General features: G+C 41.2%; 1 protein-coding gene and 1 pseudogene across 1 annotated transcript in view; both read right to left on the reverse strand.

Annotated features, from left to right (window-relative positions):
- The window catches only part of MICA (MHC class I polypeptide-related sequence A), an 83,634-nt gene that overhangs the window by 34,940 nt on the left and 37,559 nt on the right, over positions 1-11,135 (reverse strand). The gene's annotated exons all lie outside the window — the stretch shown is intronic.
- On the reverse strand, positions 2,100-3,840 carry LOC102863973 (annotated as a pseudogene).

Raw genomic sequence — 11,135 nt, forward strand, 5'->3', positions numbered from 1 at the left:
AAAAAAATATTAAAAAAATTTAAAAAATGTTATGGTTGAATGGGTTAATGAAGCACCAACATGTTCTCCAAAAAAGATACAAAAAGTTATTACTATTATTATTATCCATCTAGGTTAACTTCTGTGGTCTGATGCATAGCTAAATCCTCATACATGACTTCTGATCTTAATTATTTAATAACACTAGACTTAAGCTGTTAATAACTCACTCACAGATCTTAATCCACTCTTAAATCTGTCTCTGAATTTCAATCATTTCTCTTGATTATTTATATAATTTAGAGCCTTAACTGCAAATAAGAACTTATAGATTCTGATATAGTCGGGGTTGGGAGAATTAATGATTGCAAGCTTAAACACAATTTATAAAATGAACATGTTAATACAACATAAATAGTCTTCAATAAATTAAATAATATACAGTACCAGGAAAATGTCAGTTGACAATGAGATGTGGAAAAGAAGTATCATCTTACTGGCAACTATTGGAGATTTTTTTTTTAAAATAAGATAACACATTCTTTAGAATAGAAATGTAAATTTCCTCCTGTAAAGAACCCTTAAGTTCTTTCTAAAACACTAACATCTTCGGTCATATATTTATTGTAAGCCACGTCCCTTGTTAAGGTAAGCTCATAATCTACTATATTTCAAAGCGTGTGTTTTCCCCTTTAGTCATCTTAACCAAAACCTTATTACCATTGAACTGATTGTAATTCATGGTAATTCCATGTGTATCAGAGTATAATTGTGCTCGACAGGCTTTCAAGGCCTACATTTTGGAAAGTAGATCACCAGTTCTTTCTTCTGAGGCACTTTTGGGGGACATTCAAACCTCTGAACTTAAGGTTAGCAGCAGAGTGGGTAATATGTTTTCACCACTCAGTGACTAGTCATCTCAGGCATTAAATAGTTGTCCTGATCTGAGGTTTCCCTGAAAACTTGCAAAAGTTATTAGAAAATAGAAGTAGAGTTCAAAGAAAGACTAATTCAGACCTAAAGGCCAGGAAAACAAATTTAAAGGTAAAATGCTCAGACTAGAGTTTTTCTTAGCAAAAATAGCTAAAAGAGGAGGAAAAGGAGCAGCATAAAAATCATTAGGCTTGATTCAAATGCACAGTGTCTCTCACGCTATGTTTCAATCATTAATTTGCACTGGTTTATCCATTCAAATTTATAGTAGCTCCTGCTATTGATGGAAGTTATTGTTATACAATATGTAGAACTACATGTTTTATAACTTTAGCACAGGAACTAATGTAAGCTTGTAAAAGTGACTGAAAGTATTTGAACTTTGTAAATAAACCAGTATAAAATTTTTAAAAAGTTTAAAAAAACCCCAAAACAAAAAGTGATTCTATCATACAAAGTTCTACCATTCAAAAAAAAACTCACAAGAAATTACTGCTAATGTCTGATTTATGATATCATCTAAAAATGCATTTGTAATACTTAATTTTTGTGACAGATAACATGTCTGTAATCTGGTTTGTAACAGATAAATGTCTGAAATACTTCAGCATTCCAAAATAGAAGTTGCTTCCAATGTATCATAGAAGATACACTTGAAAAAAACCAATAGTGTTAAAAAAAAAACCCAAACAAACAAAACTTGCAGCATTTTGTCAGCTGGTCAACAGCAGTCAACTTTGTTAAATGGTCTTATGCTTTTGTCTTTACTGTTTTTTGGGTTTTTTTTGTTCTTATTAAAATGCAAACTTGTGCAGAGCATGTCTCTTCAAAGTAGTAACACATGGAAATGTTCACAAGTATGATCCCTTTCTCCGCATCAGGAGTACTGAATTGCTACAGAAGATGAAACATGAAGAGTTAAATATAAATATTCTTTTTTATTATTATTAAATTTTATTAGTTTTAATGAACATTTACAGAGATTTTGGGTTTTCATTCATTCATTGTTGCACTATTTTCTCTACCCTCCTCCCCAGTTCGTTCTTCTCCCCCCCACCTTGAATCTCTGTTTTAATTGTCCAATTGCCACAGTGCTTGTCAAAGCCAAATATAAATATTCTTAAATAATTAAGTTAGGTGAAATAAATTCCAGTTCACATAAATAAATAAATATGACCAATTGACTTCTACAGCTCAGTTGACCATTCCTTACGCAGGACGGCAGGGTTGATGTCATCTAGCCTTGAGGGAGAAGAGCTTGCATTTATGATGACGGTTTTGGTGAGCTGGGAGTCCGGGACACTGAATGCAGTATATGGGCAGCCTTTCACATTATTGCAGATGAGAGACTGAATCGAGGCTGTGTTGACGATTTTAAAACCCACTTCTCCACCAAATGTGCTATGCTTCCAATAGGTAGGAGAACATGTAAGATTACCCATCAGTTCTTTCAAGGAAAATGGCATTCCTAGTTCTACCATGGTCTCACCAAAGCTGGAATCTGGAAGAGTCTTTTCTACCAGCAGGGTGGGATACAGCTCCATAGCTTCAATGTCACCGTAGAGAGCCTCTAACTCTGCAGCCATTTCCTTTTCTCTAGTAGGATCTTCAAAGGATGAGTAGGGTCTCATAAAAAAGCGTCTGCGGTACTCACTGAGAGACTGATATTTCATCTCTCTGCTCTGGTTGATAGATGCTTGTGTTACTTTCTTTACTGCAAGTGGGACATTTCTGCCACCAGCAACCCTACCAGCAATCTGCTTGGTGAATGCTTCAACAAAGTGGGTCACTCCATGCTCCAGCAGTACAGAGTTGTTGTAGACAAACTGTTGGTAGTTGTACTCTTGGTTATTAATCTGAAAGGTGTCAGGCAGGAGAGGGTGCCAGTGGTAGAGAGTGTTAAACTCGGCAGTGATGCAGTTTTGGTACTGGAACTCTTGATTGAAAAGCAGCTCTGGGTCAAACTTCAGTTTAAAATGATAGCCACTGAGGTGCTGCACATAGTCTTTGATCACAATCTTAATAGTCTCTTCTATGAGAATTAGCCTGCTTGTCTGGAACAGTTTCTCATCGTCCCATTTGGGATGTTCCTCTTTAAGCACATCACGCACTCGGTTAAGTTCACAAAGCCAAATGGCGGCATACATCATTAGACCTGGCGCCAGACCAAAGACCTCTTGCCCCACAGCAAAGCGAAATAGGGTAGATCATGTCTGCCTGAGTCTCCTTGACTGTGGGAGTATACATCTCTCCATCAATCATCTGATATTTCAGTTTTCCATCCTTGAAAAGGCACAGTTTATGCTGTCTGTGCAGAGTTTCACCATAAATATGATTTAAATCCACCCCATGGCCCAGTCCTCTTGAAATACTGATGGGTAAAGTGTTGGGCAAAGAACGCAAACATCATATTTGTGCCCTGGGGATCAGGAATGAACTTTCTTCTCAGAAGAAGTTTTTCCACAGTCTCATTTGAATCAGGGAGCTGCTTCTTCCCTTTTACACCCATAGGGGTAGGGCAGTCATGAGGCACTGGAGGAAGGGCTCTGGTGTAATAGGAGAGGTTGGAAAGGGCCTCCCAGCTTTTGTAGCCATAGTCAACATTATAAGTTGGTGGGCTATCAACTAAATGTGATCGTGATGTCAACACATACTTCATAATGGCATTTTGCAGAAAGGGAAGGTTATTGACAATGTTCCAAACTCCCTTGAAGTGGGTGAGGATGTAGTGTAGTACCGTGTTGGGAGTAGGTTTCAGTAATAGCTTTATTCTTGTCATAAGTTCAGGTGTTGTACAGTTTTCACCATAGAATCCTGTTCGTGTGCAATCACATTTATACTGTTCAAATTCTCACATGGATTGAAACAGCAAGGATTTGCTGCAAAGCAGAGCAGGGCCAAGCAAAGCAGCAAGATGCGGGCGAGCATCTTGCAGGGCACAAGGCGGATGGAGGTGCGGAAGTCGGTGGACTCGGGTTGCAGAGCTGGACGAGGTGCTGTGGAGGAGTTTCTGGGCATGCTCCTGAAGCTTGTCGGGTCCTTTGACACTGACTATTTCCAGCTTTTTGAATAAGCACCAGCCTGTCTTCCATAGTCATTGTAACATTTCACATTCCTATCACAGTATGTGAGAGTTCTGATCTTACCATAAGCATGCCAGTATTTGTTATGTGCTATCCTGTTGAACTTTGCTAATGTTGGGGTGAGATGATACCACATTGTTGTTTTGATTTGCATCTCTCCAATAGTGACTTTGAACACTTTTTCATGGTTTCATTTGCCTTCTGGCCTTCTTCTTTGGTGAAGGTTCTATCCATCTCTTCTGCCTATTTTGTGATTGGATTTTTTTTTAAATTATTGATGTGCTGGAGTATTCTATGAATTTTAGTTGTCATTGTTGTTAGGTGCCATCGACTCACAGCGACCCTTTTCTATCCTGTGCCATCCTCACACTTCCTGGCACAAAAGATCCCATTGCAGCAGTCACCATGTCAATCCATCTGGTTGAGGATCTTCCTCTCTTTCACTGACCAGCTCCCCCCACTACCCAGCATCAGGTCCTTCTCCAAGGAATAGCCCCTCCTAGCAACATGCCCAAAGTATATGAGACAAAGCCTCATCATTCTTGCCTCCAAGAAGCACTCTGGCTTCACTCACTCCAAAACATATTTGTTTGTTCTATTGGCCATCTAAGGAATATTCAGTGCTCTTCCCCAACACCACAACTCAAAGTTCTTCTTCTGTCATCCTTATTCATGATCCAGCTTTCAGATGCATATCAAAAGATTGGAAAGACCATGGCCTGAATTACACCTCAATACTTTGGAGAAGTCCCTAACTGCAGATTTTCCCAGTGCAATGCCTCTCCTTATTTCCTGACTGCTGGTACTAAGGGTGTTAATTGTGGATCCAAGCCAAATAAAGTTGTTGATAATTTCAATCTCTTCTCCATCCATCATGATGTTGCCTATCAGTCCAGTGGTAAGAATCTTCATTTTTCTTGACACTGCAATGCAATACAAACTGAAGGCTGCATTCCTTAATCTTCTGCAACAAGTGCTTCAAGTCCTCCTCACTTTCAGCAAGGTTGTATCATCTACATAACGCAAGTTATTGATGAGTCTCCCTCCAATCCTGATGCCACATTAATCTTCATAGAGTCCAGCTTCTAGAATGATTTATTCATTAATAATTTATTAGAGGTCACTGTAAAATATTTTCCCAGTCTGTGACACAGACATATGTACGTCCATGTTTATCATGAAATTATTCACAACAGCAAAGAGATGGAAGTCAAAGTGCCCATCAAAAATTGAACTGATAGAGAAATTATAGTGTATTCACCAATGGAATATTATGTAGCATTGAAAGACAATGAATATGTAAAACACTACAGAAGATAGATGAGATGAATCTGGAAGCTATTATGCTGAGTGAAATATTTCAGTCACCAAAGGAAAAATACTGCATAAACCCACTTTTTGTAATAAAAGGGTCAATATAGAGAGGAGAGAGTAGGAAAATAGTACAATGAACAGCACATTGGAATGTGTGAAAGACAACTGAAAGGAAGGGACAAATTATGTTTATGTCAATTAATAGCCTCGAACGTGGCAAGCATTGAAAAGGGAATTGGAAGAAATGAAGGGAGGAAAATATGCATGCATAAATAAATGAAAATCAATCTCTTTGTGAACCTTCACCAAAATAAAACATAGATCAATAAAATAGAAAAAAAATCCCACCAAACAATTACAACAACAAAAGAGCAGTGTGGTCTAGGGGAGGGAGAGGGAAGTAGAACAAAAGTTAACAGGCAGATGGTGGTGGGATTCCAGAACTAGTGAGGAACATAGAGCAGGTTAGATTGTGATCAAGAATAAAGACAGATGAGGCACTCTGGTGGAGGTGATGGTGATTGAACAGTGTCATGGAGAGGAAACTTCTGAGGCATGAGAATTTGGTGAGGCCTTAAACAGATGACAAAGTCCTAGAGAGAGAAGAAGAGGTGAAAAAAGGGTAGGGAGGAAGAGTGTCCTGCACCTTATAGTTGAGGGAAGAAGACCATTGGGGATTCAGTTTGGAATAAAAGCTTGAGAAGAATTGCTTTTGTTGTTATTAGGTGTTGTTGATGTGTCTTTGACCCAAAGCAACTGTATGAACAACATATCTGAAACTTGCCTTATCCTGTGCCATCCTCACAATCTCGGATATGTTGCAGACCATTGTTAGGGTCACTGTGTCAATCCATCTTGTTGAGGGTTTTCCTCTCTGGCTCTGACCTCTCCCAGACATGGATGGCTGTACATCAATTTAGAGACCCTATGAAGGAGAGTCCTCAGTGCTTGTGTGTCTTTCATCCTCTCTCCAGGTTCATAGGGTTTCTGGAGGCAAGCTGTTACGGAAGTGGATGCCACTCCTCCTTCCAAGCTTGTTTTAATCAGGGAGCTCCACCCCACTCTCTGTCCATATTGGGTAACCAGCCATTAACGCATTTGACACTTCAGTGCCACAGTGTTCAGCCTCACAGCAACCACAAGTGACTGATGTATGGCAACTTGTACACCAGGGCTATACGACCTAGAGGAATGTCTGAACAAAAACAATGAAAGACAGGCCCGATGGCCACAGGCCCTTGGGCCCTACAGTGTCTTAGCATCCTGGCACACCCAAATGCTGGGAAACTCCCTGCCCCAGACTCCTATTCATCTGCCATGTCTGCTCTGCCAACCCCCTTGTGGGCCCCCCAAAAAACCACCACATGTGCTCAAAGTCCTCAAACCTACCTCACCTTCAGCAGCCAGAGACTGGATTCAGCTGACATTAAATATCCCAAGACCCTAGGTGGGGCTTAACCTATTAAGTGTCTTAACATCCCAGCACGCCCAAATGCTGGGGAACTCCCTTCCCCAGACTCTCATTCATCTGCCAAGTCTGCTCTGCCAACCCCCTCGTGGTCCCCCAAAAAATCACCACAGGTGCTCGAAGTCCTCAAACCTACCTCGCCTCCAGCAGCTGCCCATCCATATAGCTCATCTTATTTGTCACTTCACAATTTTTTTACACATAAAATTCAGACACACACACACACACACACACACACACACACACACACATATATGGGATCTATAGTTTCCCCTTGACTATGAACCTAAAGGTTGCTACTTTGAGCCCACCTAGTGGTACTGTGTAAAAGTAGATTCGGTGGCTCCATGGTAAAGAATTGTGCTACCAACCCAAAAGGTACATGGTTTAAATTTAGCTGCTCTTTGGGAGAAAGATGGGAAATCTCATCTGGTGTGATTTACAGCTTCTGACAACCTGCTGGAGGGTCACTTGTGAGTTGGTTCAGACTTGGTGGTACACAACAACAACGTATACAGTGTTCACTGGAAAAGCAAGCTGTGGAATGCTACATTCAGAATCCATTTCTACAGTCCACCTCCTGCTGTCAAGTCCATTCTAACAGACAGCACTCTGTGGAATGGAGTAGAACTGCCTCATCGTATTTCCAAGGCTGCAAATATATTTTTAAAACAGTGTTCTAGGTGAGAGTGTATTGAGCAAATTAGTTTCCCACCTAAACTTTGTACCTGAAGTGCTCAGTGACACTTGGCTGCATTCCTACACTGTCTACCCTCTCCTCCTTCCTGCCCTAGATTCCCCAATTTCCTGAACTTCTGATTCTTTACCCTTCCTGCCATCTCAAACTTTGCTTTGGGGCAAAAGTTGTCCTTTAGATGTCATAACATTGATCATTTAAAGGATCCCATTCCTCAGGAATGTTACTGTTTATCACACTGTTTGACTGGAAGGTGCTCTCTGGGAACGGCTCCAGTTTTAGGATGAGAGACTGCCTGAGATTTTCAGGGCTCCTCCAGTCTCCTTCCTACCAGTAAGTCAGGTCTTTCTGGGGAATTTACTTTTTGGTTCATATTTTTCTTCTGGCTCCATCTGGGAGATTCTGTTGTTACCTCATTCAGAAGTGAAAAGTATGTAGTTCTACAACTGGAGAAAGGCACCACCCAGTTCTGGTTTTGAGATGGTACAGACTGTAGTTCATGTGAACTTAGTCTTTTGGATTAATTATTTCTTTGATCCTCCATTTTCTTCATTCTTTGCTCCAGATTATGGGAGACAATGAATGTATCTCACACCGTCACTAGATATGGATGTAACTGTGCCTTTCTAAGAGGAACTCTTATTATTCTTGTTCTGAATGTTTTAACTAACTAGAGTAAGCATTCAAAAGAAACTTTAAAAAAATGTTTTATTGTTATCAGGACAGTATCAATGGTGTGTTCTCTTCTCCAGCACCACAACTCAGAGGGACTGATTCTTCTTCTATCATCCTAAGTCATTATTTAACTCTCTAAGTTATAGCAAGTAATCGCGAAGACCATGGTCTGCTCTAAAAGAATTGGCAGAAAACAAGTTCCCAGGAATTGACAGCATACCAATTGACATATTTCAACAAACAGACATTGCCCTGGATGTGCTCACCAAGTTGTGCCAAGAAATCTGAAGGACAACCATCTGGCCAACTGACTGGAAGAGATTGATATTTGTTCCCATTCCAAAGAAAGGTGACACAAAAGAGTACATAAATTATCAAACAATATAATTAATATTATACCATGCAAGCAAGATTCTGCTGAAAATTATCATGAAAGACTGGACCATCACATCAACAGAGAACTTTCAAATGTGCAGGCTGGATTTAGAAGAGGCCATGGTACTAGGTATATGATAGCTAATGTTAGATGGATCTTGGCTGAAAGCAGAGAGTACCAGAGAAATGTCTATCTGTTTTTCATTGACTATGTGAAGGCATTTGATTGTGTGGATCACAAAACACTATGGCTAACTCTGAGAAAAATGGGTATCACAGAACACTGATTGTGCTGTGTGAAACCTATACTTGGACTAGGATGCAGTCATCAGAACAGAGCAAGGAAGTATGGTTCAAAATCTGGAAGAAACCAGAGCCACAACTCAAACAGATCGTGCATGAGCACAGCTAAGTGTTCTAGAATTCCCATTCTTCTCAATGTTAGCCGTAGTTTGTTATGATCCACACAGTTAAATGCCTTTGTATAGTGAATAAAACACAAGAAACATTTTTTATTGCTGTGTTATTTGCTGCATTTATTGCTGCATTATTCACAACAGCAAAGAGAAGAAACTCAAGTGCCCATCAACAAACATATGGATAGAAAATCATGGTACATTCACACAATGGAATAGTATACAGCATTGAAGAAAATGAACTCGTGAAACATGAAACAGCATAGAGAAGCCTCAAGGGGATTATGCTGAGTGAAATATCTCATTCACAAAAGGAAAAATACTGCATAGGACTTCTATTATAAAATAGGGAAGACATGGATGTGTTGGCAAGAGAATGAGGAAAGAGTGGACAGATAATAAACACTGCATTAGAACAGATGAGGGGGAAAGTGTCCTGAAGGAATATATGATTATTCATTATATATATGAGAATAATTTGAACAAGGGGTGCATTGTGGGATGGGCTGGGAGGGGAAGAAAATGTGCAACAATGAATAAAACAAAATATTTTATAGGTAAAAGACAGCCAAAATAACTAGAAATGCTTTCATAGGAAGGACATTTATTAGAACTTTCTGGTGAGAAATTAAAAGGAATGATATTTAAGTGTATTCTACAGATTGAGACAAATAGAAAAATCACAGAATAATTAAAAATATAAAACTACAGGAACGCCTGTGCCAGCAGGAACGCCTGCACCAGCGAAGAGACCCGGGAAGAGCAACAGTCTGCCAGCCACCGAGGAACTCCAAAGGAGTGAACACCATGTGACCCTAGAGTTGCTATGACTACCTGCCACTGTGTGACCCCCCTGCAGCCCGCGCCTGCGTGACCCCCAGACCCCCACCACACAGGGTGCTGCTGCATAAACCCCCAGCAGCATCCAAGCCCCGCCCCCTACCTCTTGGTGGTAGTGTCCAAGCCCTGTGCCCCTTTGCCCCTCTAGTCCCTTGCCTTCCCCCCCTTCCCCGGCCCCACCTTGCAGCACCACAACCACACACCTCAGCCCTGCCACAGCCCTGTGACCTCAGGGCACCACAGCGGATCCAGCCATCACCCGGAGTTATCAGCAGAGCTGCTGTGGAACTAATCTGGCAGGAGAAAGGCCAGTAGGATCCTGGCTGGGTTTACTGGGGCATTGCTGATTACCTGGTTGAGCACCTAAGGGCTGCCCACTGGTGGGGAATTTGGCCGCACTCTCTTGGGCTACACCAACTGCCCAAAATGAGCCAGCCAGCTGGCTTCTGTGGACTCTGCATTACAGCCAGAGGCTAGTGGGTCAGTGGGAATTTGACCTTGACTTTTCAGATTCTGTCAGGTCCAGGACTCTGCTGGAGCAGGGGCTGTTGTGTGAAGGCACCTGCGTAAGTGCCACCAGGCAGGGAACACTGACAAAACCATTGGGTAGGAAACAGACAGCAGGAATTTGAGTAGGGACCCCAATCGTAAGCACACTGAGACAGCAGAGGTTTGAGCAAAGTCCCCCAAGTGTTTGACCTGGTCTTGCGATCACCCCAACCCTTTGCCTGCCTCACCACATTTGGCTCCACACCAGTGCCTACACATCTGTGCAATCAACTTGCCTTTAATTGGGAGCACGTTGACCTGTCTTACCAACAAGAGATTGCCCTAGCAGGCTCTGAACTGATATCTCTCTGAAGTCAGAAATTCAGAGAAATGCACAAGTTTAGTAGCTGACCAACTGATCTCAAGAGCATTGTCTTCAGATCAATGTCTGGAAGAAAGCAAACTATCCCACACAATACACAAGAGCAAAGCAAGATGTCACTCACAAAGGGCAACACAGTATCAGTGGATGCCCTGAAGCCAGAAAGTCTCATGGAACTTTCTGACACAGAATTTAAAAGAGGAGTGACTGAATATATCCAATGGATGAAAGACAAACTTGATGAACTACAGGATACTACAAGCAAAGACCAGGAGGAGCTCAAAAAAACAATGCAAAACATTGCAGAGAAAACAAATGAGGCATAAGCGGCACTGGAAAAACAAGAATTCACCATTCAATTTAACAGAACAGCAAGCAACAAATGCTGGCGAGGCTGTGGAGAAACTGGAACCCTGATTCACTGTTGGTGGGAGTGTAAAATGGTGCAACCCCTGTGGAAAGTAGTATGGCGCTTTCTCAAAAA

Source organism: Elephantulus edwardii, unplaced genomic scaffold (assembly GCF_000299155.1).
Source record: "Elephantulus edwardii isolate Elephantulus edwardi_28Jun2011 unplaced genomic scaffold, EleEdw1.0 scaffold00184, whole genome shotgun sequence".
Classification (NCBI taxonomy): Eukaryota; Metazoa; Chordata; class Mammalia; order Macroscelidea; family Macroscelididae; genus Elephantulus; species Elephantulus edwardii.